Source organism: Neofelis nebulosa, chromosome 3, assembly GCF_028018385.1.
Source record: "Neofelis nebulosa isolate mNeoNeb1 chromosome 3, mNeoNeb1.pri, whole genome shotgun sequence".
Classification (NCBI taxonomy): domain Eukaryota; kingdom Metazoa; phylum Chordata; class Mammalia; order Carnivora; family Felidae; genus Neofelis; species Neofelis nebulosa.
The window spans coordinates 31,073,227-31,090,113 of record NC_080784.1 but is presented as its reverse complement, the minus strand read 5'-3'; positions in this window follow the sequence as shown (position 1 = coordinate 31,090,113).

Here is a 16,887-nt window from a genome sequence, read left to right as displayed (position 1 = left end):
CCTGCGTGACACCGCACTAGGCATGCGTACTTTATCTCCAGGATATGAGACCCTTTACAGGCTTGGTATACAATAGATAAATGTTATCAAATATATCGTTGTTTTAGAATTGAGGAATATCAAGCAAACATGTATGTGGGGATGAAAAGTTTCAGGTCTTTCCAAACAAAACGGGAAGGCATTAGTGAAACCCATACCTATAGAAATACTAGAATTCATTTTAGAATGGATTTGGTTTGGATCTAGATGTTTTACTTCTCAAAACAGCTTATTAATTCCCCATTACGGTAATTTTTCCGTGAGGATAACGGAAGAACCTACAATTTTGTGATAATTTTCCATTTAAACAAATCTATAGTACTAGTTGACAGTTTTCCCAAACTAAGCATGAAGGACCACGGAAAAGATCATTGACATTGCTGATTTTGTTGTCGTTTTTTGTTTGTTTCATTGTCTTTTTTTGTTCGTTTCTTTATTTTTGAGAGAGAGAGAGAGAGCGCAGCGGGGGAGGCACAGAGAGAGAGAGGGAGACACAGAATCCTAAGCAGGCTCCAGGTTCTGAACTGTCAGCACAGAGCCCCAGGCAGGGCTTGAACCCACGAACCATGAGATCGTGACCTGAGCCAAAGTCGGACACTTAACCAACTGAGCCACCCAGGCACCCGGACATTGCTGTGTCTTTATAATAAAACATAGTGGCCACCAAGTAATAGTGTGATTCCTGTGGAAATACTCAGGCCTGGGGAATGAGTGAATGTGAAGGCAGGAAGTTGGGTATAAGTGAGCGTTCAATCATTGTTCTTTTTTGGTTTGATGTGCTAGAGAGACAGAGAGAGAGGGAAAAAAAAAAGAGGACGAAATTTGCAATGATAAACGTTGAAAGAACATCTAAGAAAGATGACGAAGAGGCAATTGGATGACGGGGCTTCCTGGGCCTGTGTTTGGATTCTGGAGTCATATTTTAGTTGTCAATGCAGCGTAAGTGTCAGAAGATTTATGACAAAGTCCAAAAATTTTTTTCTACCAATACATCATTTAAATATGTCTTTATCTTTTATATTATTTAGTGTTAATTTTTCGAGGGTTATTTTATTTCATTATTTATGATTAGGTAAAAGAATAACCAAATAAAAGTCCATTTCTTTAATAATGAAAACACGAGATTTTTCAAGGGTTTGAGATTGTCCTTAAATTATTCATCTCTATGGTCAGAAAGTGGCCAATGATTTTGAGGTTTTGGTCCCCCTCCTTTTTTTTAAACCTTGGAAATGATCAGAAGAAGGGATGGAGAAGGGAAGAAGAGTATTTTTGCTTCCTTGAAAACCAAAATATGAACCTGAATTATATAATTTAGAAATGGTGACATATCTTCATGGTATGTATAATTTTCCTAAGTTGTTAAATATTATTTAGCCTTTAGAGTACGTATCATAGAGGGTATATCAGCTCTCAAGTAACATATGTCAACCTGTCAACATTTGTCAACTCCTGAAAAATAGAGTGGCGATTTATAAATAAGCAACTTGAGAAATAAAGACAAAATGGAGATCTTATATTAAATGACAGCTTAAAATAAGTGCAATCCAGTACCAGAACATTTTTCTTTGGCGAGGCTTTCCTTTTAAAGTACTCTTAGAATCTACAAAGCTGGCCAAGTATGCCCTTTATCGCAGCAATTTCCATTTGGAAAATACCCCAAGAAACTTTTTTAAAGAAAAAATATAAATAAAATGAAAGAACATTAACATATGAAGATAGATTGCATTTTTTGCAAAATATTACGGATACTGACAGTAATGGGAATTTAATTTAGAATTCTGCAAATACTTTGAACTTTTTAAAAGTAACTTAAGATAATTACTTTTTTAAACAACTTTGCAACAAAGTTGGCATTAATGAAGATGCATGAATGCAAAAGAAAATCTCAGTCATCAGAGCCAACTTCAAAACAACCACTAAATGTGCATTACTTATTCATTCATTCATCAAGCATTTACTGAACTAAATGCTAGATAGTAGAGAAAAAAAAATGCCCCTACTCTCATGAAGTTAAAATACTGTGAGAAAGGCATAAAAGCAAATTATTATAATACAAATGAAAAAGCAAGCCAGATAAGTTTTCCAGGGCCTGAAGCTCATAAAATTTGAGGGTTATTTTTAGAGGAAAAAACCCCACAAAATTAAAAATATAAATTTACGTACAAGAACAGTAAAGGACCCTTGGACGTGAGAAATCTTAAAGAGTAAGTGATTACAAACATACTCCACCTTCTGCACCATTATAGTAACACTAAATGACAATTACATACTATTTTAGAGATTAGATAATACAATCCCTATAAACAGGAGACATTAACAAGCGATCAAAAGGAATACACACAAAACTGAAACAAGCAAAGACTATCGTGTGAGGAAAATGAGATGAAAGGAGCCTTAAGAACTCACAGAAGAGCAATTGTCCTGTATGTTTGGTTGGACTCTTAGAATCAACATGCAAGTTGAGTCTGTTAAACAAAGGACTTCTGACCCACAAAATGCCCTGGGGAGACTGGAAAAGTGTTCTCCATTACATTTGGCAAATACTTGACAGAATTGCTCATGAATCATATTCTGTCTGCTGTGAAGAGAAGCAGTTTGATAACAAAACTGTGAGTTTAGAATCTCCTCCAGAAAAAACAAACATAAAAACTAAAAAGATAAGTTTCAAGCAACATTAAATAGAACCTATGTTTACATTGTTCTGCTTATTATGTGATCTTTTAAAATTACTATACATGGATGATTACTGGTGTTATTATTTATCATTATTATTAGTGATAATATTATGCCCATGATTACCATAATACGTCATATATTAAAATGGATCATATAGCTGAATACTAGTGCATAAATTTCTTTTTATGGACTGTATTTGGTAAATAGGGCCAGTGTCATAAATCTCTTCTGTAATAAGGTGGAACTAGAAGACTTCATGGTTTTTGAAACATTTTAATTTCTTTTAAGAACAAAGTCTCATGCAACGGTTTGGTTTCTCTTCCTTACCTCCACAGTAATTATTTATGTATATCTTCCACAATCCCCTTGAAACAAGTGCGTAATTCAGGTGTGCATGTGATACAAGTACCTAAAATTTATATGTACATATATGTACTCATACACATATACACACATCCATGTGTATACATCTGCATGTGTGAGTATACATATGTATGTGGGTATGTAGTTTTATTTCTCTTTCCACCAATGAGAAACATTGTATTTGAATGTGAGCATATAAAAGAGATCAGATATCCTTTTGTACACTTTTTTCATATTGCTATCCATTAGATTCCCAGCACCATGCTTTGTATCTGGTAAGCACTGAATACTTTTGCATAGAATGGATTTACATAGAATAGAATGAATATAAAAAGCCTGGTTCTGATATTACCATTTTCTATCAATCAATTACTAATCACCTACTCTGACAATCATCTTTGATGCCCTTTCTGCATCCAACCCACTCCCATGTGCTGTCTTTTTGACTTCAGTCTCTTCTTATCCCTTTTCAGTAAGTACCACCCCAATCCATGCCTTCATCCTTTCTTTGCTTTGACCATAGTAAAGCTTTTCTACCTGGACTCTTGCTCCCTCTAGTTATTTTGTCAAATACAGTAGTCAGAGAAGTCTTCTGGAAATGCAAATCTAGCCCAGTCACCCTTTGCTTCATAGAATCATATCTACTGTCCTTGAAGGGCTAGGTCATGCCTGACTCCAGCCTCTCTTACTATGCTTCATCCCTCCCTCCCTCTGTTTCAGTCACGGAGACCTCTTTGCAACATGCCTCTAAAGCTTGCCATTGTTTCTGGCCCCAGTGCCTTTGCACTTGCTGTTTCCTATGCCTGAATTTTTCTACAACCAACCCACTTTGCCTAATCCCACTTATCTCTCAGCCTGGGAAAAGCTTGCTTGGAAAAGCTTTCACTTGCTTTGAAAAGCTGTCCACTGCCTTTGAAAACTGTTTTAATCTCCTAAGACACTTTTGTATCTCCTTCATAACATTTCTTTTTGTCTATTATTATATCATTGTTTTTGTGATTTTTTTTAAACAACGATCTGTTCTCACTGTATATTAACCTTTTTGAAGGCAAAGACTGACAATTTCATGTTCTCTTTTATATCTCTAGCTCTGTGTCTGTCTCATCATAGCCAATTTACATGCATTTTGTTAATTGATGAATAAGAATAAACAGAATTACTTTCACATGTAGATAAGGCTATACATACATATATATGTGTGTGTACTTTATTTGATCAGATTTTTAAATGATATGATGATGATGATGTTGATGATGATGATACTAGCCATAACACTGTGGGATAATTTCTATTGAAATAAGCCTTTCCAAGAACAAACACATAAAATACAAATCTTGACCAATCAGTAAAAATCTCAATACTTTAGGAGATGAGGTGATAACTTTTGCAAAATGGTAAAACCCCAAGAAGGATGGCTTCTTTTCCCAAATTGCCTCTGTAAGTTTCACCTGTAGATTACATTTATTGGATCCATGTCCCCGCTTGGATTCTTGTGAGGTGTCAGACCCATAAAAGAGCTAGATCTTAGCAAGGATGTTCTAACAAAACGATAATGGATGAAAACCTGCACACAGCATTATTAACAGGGTTAAAAAAACCCTTTCTAGCTGGGCCTAATATAAGATTGCTCTCCCCATAAGATTATGTTTCACTTTGTAGACCCATGGTAAGACCCGATTTGGTCCTTGCAGCAAGTTGCTGTCCGTACCTACCTTAGACTTAGCTTTGAGTCTGGTTTTAATCCTCTAACATTTTGCTCTCTTCCCAGCATCTATAACCATGCAACAAATGCAAAGGGATTTCTCCATGCATACTTGGGATTCAGTTTGTGTGCACATCTCATCTACAGCCAAGAGAGACTCAGATGCATCGCGTCTTTTAGGAGCTGCCCCGTAAGATCCGCTCCAAGGTTAACATAATTTTCCTTTCAAGAGACACTTTACTCGTTGTTGTGAAAAGATTCACCTCTGTGAAATTTATAACGATGTTAAAAGATAAATTTAATGTCATGAGTGATGAATTAGTACTTCAAATATTTGAGCAGTAAGAGTAATTTAACAGATCAACTCCTTCCTTCAGTGTGTCCCATAAGAGACACCTGGGGGAAAGCATTTCCAAAACAGATTATAGTATATTGGAGATTACTTCATAATGTCATCATGATACTGGGGGATGTATGAAATGAAACAATGACCCACAAATTCTGTACCTGGCTCAGGAATATAATAACATCATAATTATTCTTTTTCCTTCTTTCCCACATAATTTCTTCTAACCTCCTTATTAATCTTTATGAATTCTCTCCCTACCTCCCCCCAGACTTTTTTTTTTCTGGTTTCTCCTCATGTTGGAGCCTGATGCTTCATATATCTGATTTGACTAGGGATTTCTACTTTTCAGTTAAGAGCCAAGAGTGAAGTTCTCAGTGGAATGTTTTAGTCCTCCCCACCCCTGGACCCAGGCCTAGAATTCAAGTTACTTTGCAACAGACCCACTTTCAACACACTATATGTTTGGGAACTTTGGTGTATGTTTGTGTTAAAAATATATATATGTATATATATCTTTCAATTCTCGTTCATTTGGGAAAAGAATTTCACAAGTATTAACAACTCAAGAAGGCAACTCATCTTTTAAAGATGATTTAGCAAAACAATTAGCTAATGTGACAGAAACCAAATGACCATCCAAAAAATAGCTGGTGACCAACCATGCAGAAGATTACATTCTTATGGAAAATGTTGTCTTTTCTGCTTAATCATAAAGATTGGGTATGTTCCAACTCTTTCCCATAGATGCAAGATAGAAACCACCTAATTCAAACGATGCAGGGAACTCTGATCTTGCCCACAGTCTTATCCAGTATGCAGGATTCTTTTGGGGCCCAGAGAAATTCTGGGGGTATCCTGAACCCTAGATATCCAACTGAAAGTCTAAGAATATGCTTCGTTTAGCATTTTTGAGTCGTCTTTGTTTTTGTTTTTTTGGTTTTTTTTTTGGTCCTCGAGTTGACAGAAATCTCTGAGATCCCATAAAGCAGATATATTGTGGCACAAAAAATTTTGTCAGTCCAGTTGAGACTCATGTCTTTGAGACTGACCCAAACCAGTGCTGGTTTTGTAGGTAGGAAGAGAAAGATGACATTTATCTTGCTTTGGAATTGCACAATCTTTTTTTTTTTTTTCTGTTGCTATTTCTAAAAGATGGTCTCACAGAACGAGGTAGAGATCCACTATCCCTATTATTTTGATGATAATAAGTAGACCCCTGAGCACCAGCAATACGGTAGGATTTATGTCCGTGGGTGTTTACTGTGGATACTAAAACCTCAGTTCCCTCTCACAAGCGCAATGGAAAGAACTTAGGACATACTTTCTCAACTCACTTTTTTTTAATTTACTTTTTTCCCTCTTACCTAGGAAACTTTAATTAAAGTGTTCTCAATTCTTTCCCTCCCTTGTCCTAGTGCTGTACCTGCCCTGCCCATCTCCAATGCCAGGCCACCGCAACTGCCCGGTTTTCTTTTTCCATGAACATTACCTTTCCCTATTCCAACAAAGAAACGAAAACAGAAGGCTTTCTTTTGACGTGGCCTTTCCTTTTAGTACCAAACGTCCTCAGTTCCTTTTCATTTACCAGCTAAAGGAATCCATCTCCTTCCCCAACTCACCACCAATTTAATGAAACTGCTCAAAAATTCACTAAGCCTTCCTAATTGGCCTATGAAGTGTTCTCTTTTTAGCCCTCATGCCTAGGGAATCCTGATGCACACGTCATCTTGAAAGCTTTTCCTGCGACTCAGAATAATATCTCAGTGGCAGAACTTTCTGTCTTTTCTGAAATCTTTTTTTCTACCTGTCTCTTAAATGCTGGCTCATGGCCCAATATCGAAAACCATTTTCTTCTTAAATACATGCTAATCCTATAAAAACATCATTCACTGCCTGCTATCTCAAATGTTGATAATTCACAAAGTGTGTATATATGTATATGTATATGTATTCCAACTACCTCAAACTGAACAGTTTATAAATCCCCATCTCTCCCCCCAACTTAAAAACAAAACAAAAACAAAAACAGCTGAAGCTTATGAACAGATACTAGGCATCACCCTTCATTTTTCTCCTCCGGTCTTCTTTACCTCCCCTGATTCCACCCAATCCCAGTGCATTCAACACTCATCACCGCCACCTTGGCTTCTCCCTGAATCTAGGTCCACTGTCACTCTGTCACTCGACTTTTCTAAGTATTCCTCTTCTTTTTTCTGTTTTTTTAATTTTAGGGGTTTTTTTTTTTAATTTTTAAGGTTTATTTAAAAGAAAGAGAGAGCACAAGCAGGGGAGGGGCAGAGAAAGAGGGAGACACAGAATCCAAAGCAGGCCCCAGGCTCTGTGTGCAGCTCAAACTCACAAACCTCAAGATCATGACCTGAGCTGAAGTTGGATGTTCAACCAACAGAGCCACCCAGGCGCCCCTTAAGTCTTCCTCTTCTGTTTCTACCCTCACACCCAGTCACCCTCCCTCCTGCTAACAGACTTAATCCTCTAAAATATAGCTATTACCTTGTCATTCCTTTTGTAATATCTTTATTGGATTCTTGCTGCTGTAAAGTGGAAACTTCTCTTTAGAGGGCAGCCAGGTCCTTCCCAGTCGAGGTACTGCATAAATTTTCAACCTCTCTCCTATCTTCTCCCATGCCTCTGGTCACAGTGAGCTTTACCTTTTCTTATTTCTATGGCTTTAACTCTGTTTCTCGTCCTTCTCAGCCTAGTAAACTTCTACTCTTCTTTCCAGATCCAAGATAAAACTCACCTCTTCTATTTTTCTCTGATCCTCCAAATAGGACCAATGGCTGTACCTTCCTTATGCATAAATATCTTCAGTTTAGCACCTACATTATTATAATGATTTGTTTTCAGGTGTCTCTGGTCTGTAGGAATGATGCCTCAGGAATGATCTCTACGTTTCTTTAAAGTACACAGTCAACATTTGTATATGTATATTAAAATGAGTAGACTATACATGTACTCAAAGACTTCACAATTGACATTGAACTCAACTTCAAAGTGAGCAGCAGTGGAAGGGTTTTTTAAATTTTGCAAATTTCACTTTTGACTCAAATGCAAACTGGGCTTTTACAAGGTAACCACAAATTTTCCAAGCTCTCTATTAGTTATATCTTAATTGATCTGTTCAACCAAAGTTACAGCTGGCAGGATTCAAGAACAAGCCTATTTGGTTTCTATCACTATATTTAAAAAAATTTTTTTAAGTTTATTTTTATTTATTTTAAGAGAGAGAGAGAAAGCAGGGGAGGGACAGAGAGACAGGGAGACAGAATCTTAAGCAGACTCCGCACTGTCAGCACAGAGCCCAGGGCGGGGCTTGAACCCACAAACTGTGAGATCATGACCTGAGCCGAAATCAAGAGTCAGACGCTTAACCAACTGAGACACCCAGGTGCCTCTATCACTACATTTTTATAGACTTAAATCTACTTTAGTCCCTTGCCTACCTCCTCAATGTCTTATGTCCCATATTAAAAAAAAAAAAAAAAACCCAAAAACTGATGTGATAATGTCAACACTGGTTACTCATTAACCATCATAATGAGGTATTATAAAGATCAAGTAATCCCTTATTTGTAAATTCCTCTGCTAAAGGAAAACGAATTTATTTATGTATAGTGTTCTTTGAGATTTCTGGAAAATTTAATTATAACTCTGGAAGGGAGAAATAAAAAGTCCCTTCGCATAGTTGGTATGTTTTGATTGCCTGATCTCCCTCTCAGAAGGTGCTTGTCACTCAGCAGCCACATCTACCATCCCCCAATCTCTGCCCATATGTCCTGAGAGCCTCTGAGGGTCACAGTCTCTGCTGTGGGCCTGGACAGAAGCCTGAGGAAGAGAAGACTGTCTTCGAGAAAGCACAGTGACTCAGACAGACCTCTGAATGCCGATCCTGCTTCACAGCCGTCTGCTTCTCAGTAAAATGTGGGTTATGATACCTATTGTAACAGGTCACTGTTGTAAGGATTAAATGAGCTCATGGGAGTCAAGTGTCCAGCCTCGAGTTGGCACTGTACTTGTCACTGTCCCCTGACTCCCAGCTGCTGCTCCTACCCACCCAGCCTCCATTTCCCCAAGCATCTCTGGATCCAAGACAACTTAACTAAAAGGAGCTTTATGCCAAAAGAATGAGTAATTTATTTTACTCTTTGGCAGTTACTGAATAGACAGTTCTGAATTATCCCAGGGCCATTGGCACTTAAGGCTACAAAGAATAAATAAAACCGATAAGAATCACATATAGTTTTATGGATTTGAAGTTTTCACCACACTGTTCTCAACTTATCTCCTGTCATCATCCCTTTTTTGGATTTTCTACAGGAAAGGTAATTCTGAAGTGGCCCAATGGGAGGCAGCAGAGGGGAAAGGAGGCAGAAATGAAAACTAGTTCTTAAATGAGTAGAATATTACCAATTTTGGCAAACAGAATTCTAATACTAATTACAAGATTCCTGGGCACTGGTGTATACATCCTGTGCGATGCCCTTCCCTTGAGTATGGGTGGGACCTACTGATATTATGGAATGCCACTTCCATGATTGGGTTACCAACCAGTTGATTTTGGGTGCTAATCAAGAGAGAGATTATCCTGGGTGGGTCCGATCTAATCAGGGGAGTCCCTAAAAGAAGGGCTGGGCCTTTTGTGAAGAGAAAGATCACCCTGCAGGCTTTGGAGTAGTGTCTGCCATGCACCGAGAGGATTCCTTGCCTAAGAATGGAGGGTGGCTCGTAGGAGCTTAGAGCCATCCTTAGCTGATGGCCAGCAAAACAGGGACATCAGTACCAACACAACAAGGACCTGAATCCTGCCGACAACCTGACTGAGGCTGGAGGAAGACCTAAGCTCCATGTTGGAACACAGCCCAATGGTTGGAATACCGTGACTTCAGCATTGTAAGACTCCAAGCAGAGGACCCAGTTGTGCCAACAAAACTGGGAGCTAATAAATGAGTGTTGCAGGGACATCAGTACCAACACAACAAGGACCTGAATCCTGCCGACAACCTGACTGAGGCTGGAGGAAGACCTAAGCTCCATGTTGGAACACAGCCCACGGTTGGAATACCGTGACTTCAGCATTGTAAGACTCCAAGCAGAGGACCCAGTTGTGCCAACAAAACTGGGAGCTAATAAATGAGTGTTGTTTTCCGACGCTAAGATTGGGGTTACTTGTTACAGAGCAATAAAAAGCTCCTGCAGTTATAAAGGCATTTTAATGTACATAGTGTCTCAGACAGCAAGGTACGGGTCAGGGAGGACAGGTGGGAAGACAGTTTGGTGTCTGCAGTGACTCTCCCACCTCTGTCACTTCCCAGCTCTATGGATCTAGGGAGTCACTTCACTCCCCCAGTCTTTATTCACTTCCTTCATCTGTAAACTGAGGAGGTGAATGATTGACAAGACGCCTGCAAGGTGCTTTCCAGGCTCTGAATGTCCTCTTACATTGTATTTTACCTCCTTTGGTTATACAACTTAGATTTTGAAAGGATAAAACAAAGCACGCAGGGAAGTAATTTGGAAATGTTCACAGAGAGCAGAGAATGAAACCGACTCAGCAATCCTAGGTCTTTATAGACTCTCCTGTTTCCAACCCTTCCTCTGAGCTTCAGCCAGACTCACAGACATCAAATGGACTCCAAGGAGGTTTATAAGCCTCATCCACAGGTCCAAGGGGAACCTAAAGAGTTGTGGCTTTTTTCTATTTTTAGAGGGTGAAGCTTTGTTTTTACTTCTCACAGGGATATTTTTGGTAAATGTTTCTGCCAAAATAATCAGTAAGATAAAGCACCTGCCATAGGGATGAATGCTATATAAACTTCGATGTGCGTTCATGGCAGACATAAAGAACTTGTCCATAAATAACAACAATTTAACTCAAAAATATATCACAGCCTAAGGATTCATCAGGGAAATGTGTACTTTTTCCTAAGGAAGGTCCATGGTCCTGAAGCAGCAAATTTTTTTGGCATGGGTAAGAAATGTGTTGAACTCTGCTGTTTTTGCTCTAGTCCATAAGTTTTTATCTTTTCATATGTACAAATAACCCAAGTGGAAATTTCTTTTCAGAGACAGGAAAGCAGAGTAAAATGTTTCAAGTTCCCAAAATCATCTGGAATGAAATGATAGCTTTGCTGCTTAGAAGAAATTCCTCTTAGCAAGATTTACTATGTTACTATGACTAGATGCATTTATCTCCTTTTCCCAACCTCATTAAAACATACAGCACTTCCCTAAAGCCATTTTGGCTCAAATGTTTTTCTGTGAAAGTTGTGGTATGCATTAACTAATTCCAAGAAACCAAAATTATCGAAATCTTTTCAAATCCTAGAACAATCTGAGCATGCTCAATAATATAACATGCTTTAAATCAGCCCATAGATGACCTGTATGGGCGAAGTAAATGGGTAATAAAAGAATGGGCGAGACAGTTTTGACAAATTGCGCATGACTCTGAAAGAAATATTGGAATTGAGATCCAAACTATTTGGATTGGACTGTACATTGGTGAAATTGTCTATACATTCAGACATCCACATTTCCAAAGGCAGAGCCTCAGATCAATAAAAGCCACTCATGGGCTATCCCTAAATGTTTTAACGTCGCCGTTCTGTGATGATGGGACCAATACTAATTAGACACATATGTCTTCAATCACACTTCCCATGTTTTGAAAATATCTGAACTAAGATGGAATTATGGTAAAACCAATAAAACTTAAGCTTCAGAGCTCCACACTTGCAAGAGTCCCATCCAAGGCCTGTAACTAATTTTGGATTAGTATTTTTTTTTAAATCCTCCAAAATTTACTCCTATTTGAGGAGATATAAATATGGTTTGAGAAATATAGTAAAAATGCAGACAAGTTTACCAGTTTGAGTTTGCTATATTATCTGGCCAAATAGGTTTTTTAAAATTTTTAAATACTTTAAATTTATCTTGGCTTTTGTATTACCAACCTGAATGATTCAGACCAGCCTCCCATTGTCATCACAGAGAACATCCCCACCTTACCATGCTATGAGCACATAGGTTTGCAAAGCTTCTCCAAGTTTCTGCGTAAGGGGCAAATGGCTGGTAAAGAGAATGTCCTCTTGCTGTGCTCGTGAGTATGACATCTGTTTGTTCAAAGGCACAGTCACTCAAACTGCCAAAAGTACAGTTCTGTTTGCATACATTTCTTACAAAAATGGTCTGGAGTACAAAAGTACTTAGTAGTTTTAAGATTACTCTTAGGCCTTACCTTTCTGCCTCACATTTTGCAAATCATAGAAAACAAGGACCATGCCTGATTATTTTGTTCAAATGACACTGATCAAAGATCTATCTGCTTTCCTGATGATGAATGAATGCATATTAATTTATACATAAAAAGGTGTTAATTACTTTGAGGGCAGATTCTGTGTTATTGGAATTTTATGGCTTCCATGGTACTGAATATAGTACTTTTAGCCTGTTAGGTATATTGAACATATTTGATGGATAATAAATGAGTCTATTTTACAAGGTGTTCAGTTAATTAACAGTGTTCAATTTTGATACATCCTAATAATTTCTCTTTAAAACTGCTAAATGTATTGTTTTTAAGGTAATTATTTGGGGATAGAATTAAGATAATCATTTTGGGTTAGAGTTAAGAATATTTTATTTTATTCTTTTCTTTTCTTTTCTTTAATTTTTAGAGAGAGGAGAGCGTGTAGGCCAGGGAGAGGGAGAGAGGGAGAGAGAGAGAATCCTAAGCACACTCCGTGCTCAGCACGGAGCCCCATCCGGGGCTGGATCCCATGACCATGAGATCATGACCTGACCTGAAATCGAGAGTCAGACACTCAACTTAGTTACCCAAGTACCCAGAGTTAAAAATTTTAATGGTAATAACACAATACTAATTCAAAAAAGATTATCTCAGTGTCTACGTGATTCTAAAAGTCTGTCCTGTAAGTGTATCAGAGGAGGAAAATAACAGAGTTAAGTTAATTATTCAAGTTAAATTCACTAGAATCAATCCAATCAAAACATTTAGCTGTCCAATGCAGACCTAGCCTAAAATTAAGATCTAGAGGTCTCTTATAGCTCCCTAAGTAATCCAAATCACTTATGCTACTTAAATTTCTAGCGTTTCATATCCTGATTACACGCTGTTTGTAAACAGAGGAGTTTAGGATTATACTTTCAAGGTCAAGCTCTTAACAGCAGTAATGGTTTTTGTTGATGGTGGTGGTGGTAATGACGTCTTCAAATGTTATTAACCTAGGAAATTGCGTATTTCTACTATTGTTTGTATATATGCATTATATATACACAAGAAAATATTTGTTATTTTTCTCAGTGTCATGGACCTAAACTATGAAAGATTAGACAAAATGCTAAATGTGAAAATGGAAGCATTCTTTTTCTTTTTTTTTTTTTTTTTAGGTTTTAGAAAACCATCAGGAAGTCATGCGACCATATAGTAAACTAAGACAGGTCATACTTATGAAATGCCAAAACATACAATTGAACATGGAAAAAAAATTAGCAACACACAGAATTTTTTTTTCTAGACTGTGGAAATTATTTGCATTTTTGCCTTTTGGGAACATTTTTTAAATGTATGCAGAAATTATTTCTTTCTTAAGGCATTTTAAAAATTAAAATATTACCATAATCATGAATAAATCATATCTAGTCATGAACTGAAATTTTTGTTATGAAACTTTCTACATATACATCTTTATAAATAACTCTTCATGAAATTTCTATTAACACATGATCAGTGTTTTAAAGAAACAACATGACTCGGGGCGCCTGGATGGTTCAGTCGGTTGAGTGTCTGACTTTGGCTCAGGTCATGATCTCAAAGCTTGTGAGTTCGAGCCCCACGTCGGGCTCTGTGCTGACAGCTCAGAGTCTGGAGCCTGCTTCAAATTCTGTGTCTCCCTCTCTCACTGCCCCTCCCCTGCTCATGCTCTGTCTCTCTCTCTCTCTCTCAAAAATTAAAAAAATAATAATAATAAAGAAACAACATGACTGAAAAGAAATTGTAATAAAAATAGCATTACCTATAATGCCAATTATACTTTAGGAAATGATAGATCTTAAAGCAAATGTTTCTGAGAGATATTCTAATATCATTAAAGAGCAGCCTGATAAACACAGCTATTTGTGCCTTGGTTAGAAACACCCTGTTTCTCCAAGTTGGTTTAATTGCATCTCAAGTGAAAACATGTTTTGTTCTCATTAAGTGCCATTTTAATTTCTGATTGGAAGTCATAGGCACTTTGAAATAACAGCACCTTAACTGCATGGACGTTTCTGAGAAGAAAAAAACAAACATTTTGAAAACATTTGGATCCCATTTGGATTTCAATCAGGCAGAAAGTAAAATCTTGGGGAATTTTCTGATTTATAGGAAAAGTGATAGAAGCCAAGTGAGATTGTGGACATATTAGAAGAATCTTGGGTGATTTTTACTATAGTAAACACAACCTCTGATTAAATCATAAACCTAACAAACATTACTTTTTGACATTTTGGTGAATTATTGGTATACAGTTGAATCAAGGCTCTGCTCGTCTTGTGTAAGTGTGATCTCAGAAAAAGAGAATGCTTATTGTTTGCCATTATAATTGATTATTGGTAGAAAAACCACACATTCTGGCATGCCCAGGACCTTCCTGCTTTACACCTGTGCTCCAGGTGTAATTACTAATAGCACCTTTCTTCACTCTCAAATGTACCTATATTGGTCCATAAATTATCACTCCATTACAATATAATTTTGTTTGTTTTTGGTTATCACTTATTTATCATTGACCTGTATCCCAGACATTGTGCTGTACATGTAGAACATCACAATGCCATTTACCCTTTACAATAACGTTAGGAGGGAGATACTATTTTTCACTTTTCATTTTACAAACGCACAAATTAAAGTTAGGAGTTTCAAAATCCTGTGCCTTAAAGAGTTACCTAAGACTTTGTCTACATGATACCCTAAGCACTACTAAAACCATTTCAAAATTTCAAATGTTTTCAGGTATTTGATCACTCAGTATCATTTTACACTGTCCTGATAACATTTGCAAATGGATTTTTTAAATATTTATTTATTTATTTATTTATTTATGTATTTATTTATTTATGTATTTATTTTGAGAGAGAGAGAGAGAAAGCACACGTAGGAGCAGGGGAGGGACAAGAGGGGAAGAGAGAGAAACCACACAGTCAGCCCTGAGCCCAATGCGGGGCTTGAGCCCATGAACCATGAGATCAAGACCCGAGCCAAAATCCAGAGTCAGACGCTTAACCGACTGAGCCACTCAGGTGCCCCACAAATGGATTTTTTTAAAATTCAACTTGCATAGTTTCCCTTTCTTAGATTCTTCTTTTAATAACTTTGGCTGAAATGTTTGGCAAAGAAACAGTAAGAAACTTCACTTTTCTCGACTAAATTATCAGAGCAATCTCTCCTCTAAAACTAATTAAGCATAATGCTTAATTACTTTTTAGGGGAAAAAGTAGGAAGAAACATATAATGGGAAGAATATGATGGTTTTCTTGGATGTACTTATAACTGTCTGGGGTTTTATTCCTCTTAAGTAGGAAAATTTTTCAGTAGACAATAGAATATGCTCAATCTACTACTTTTTCTCCTTTTCTCTAGATTTGCTTTTCAGAAATTTCATGAGGATTCCATGGCACTAAATTTCCACTCCATCACAGACAGTATCTCCCAAATACAACTTTTAAGTCCCAAATATTCAATGGCTTAATAGGTAGTTTGTTTAGGGGATATGGAAATAATTACTCACTAGAATAAAATGCCTAACTCTTTCTAGCACAACTTTATACAAGCATTGATTTGTGGATCTGGTTATCAAAAATCTTCATATATGAAGCAGGGATGGATGTAAGGGGAGGTAGGAAGGAATGCAAACGTAAATCAATTCCAGTTGAAAGGCCTATAATTCATTTAAATTCAAGTACTTGATTATCAAAATCACTGTTAGTCTAAAATGTAAAGATCTTAATTTATTATTGAAAATGGTGTTTAAAAATGTATGCCCTGGATTATTTCAGAAAGCTACAGTTGTCCAAAGTAAGTGTCAATCAATTATTCAGTGGATGATTCTGGCAGCCATGTTTTGATTAAAGGTGCCAACTGAGGCCAGGATTGGAGTGAGCCACCCAGTTCTCCACAGTACAGATTTCAGTGAAAGTTACACAGGAACCAGTCATGTGGTGAATTAAAGCCTTGGTATTTTACAGCTCCTTGATTATCTACTTAGTGCTGGGGGAGAAGGAACAACAACAACAACACAACAAAACCACATGGCAACCTATGCATAGAGTTTCTGTCACTAATTCAAGTTTTAAAAACTCAATTTGTATTATATCTATCTACCTGTCTATGTATCTATCAGTCTATCTGTTGTTATACTTTACAATAAATTGGATTCTTGCCTCCAAGTTTGCTTAAGAAAGCTGATCATACAAGTTCAATCTTATCTAACAACTTGTTCACATATTCAACACTTAATTGCATGCCTAGCATGTACTATGCTTTGTTCTGGGTTACAGGAATACAGTGGTAAGTGAAACAAAGTATTACCCTCATAAAGTTCATACTCAGGCAGTAAACAACTACACTAAATGTATAACCACAAACAACAATTTCAAATGGTCATAGGTGAAAAATAAAACAACGGAAGAGGATAAAGAATAACAGAGGGTTGGCTATTTGACACAGAGTAGTCAAGGA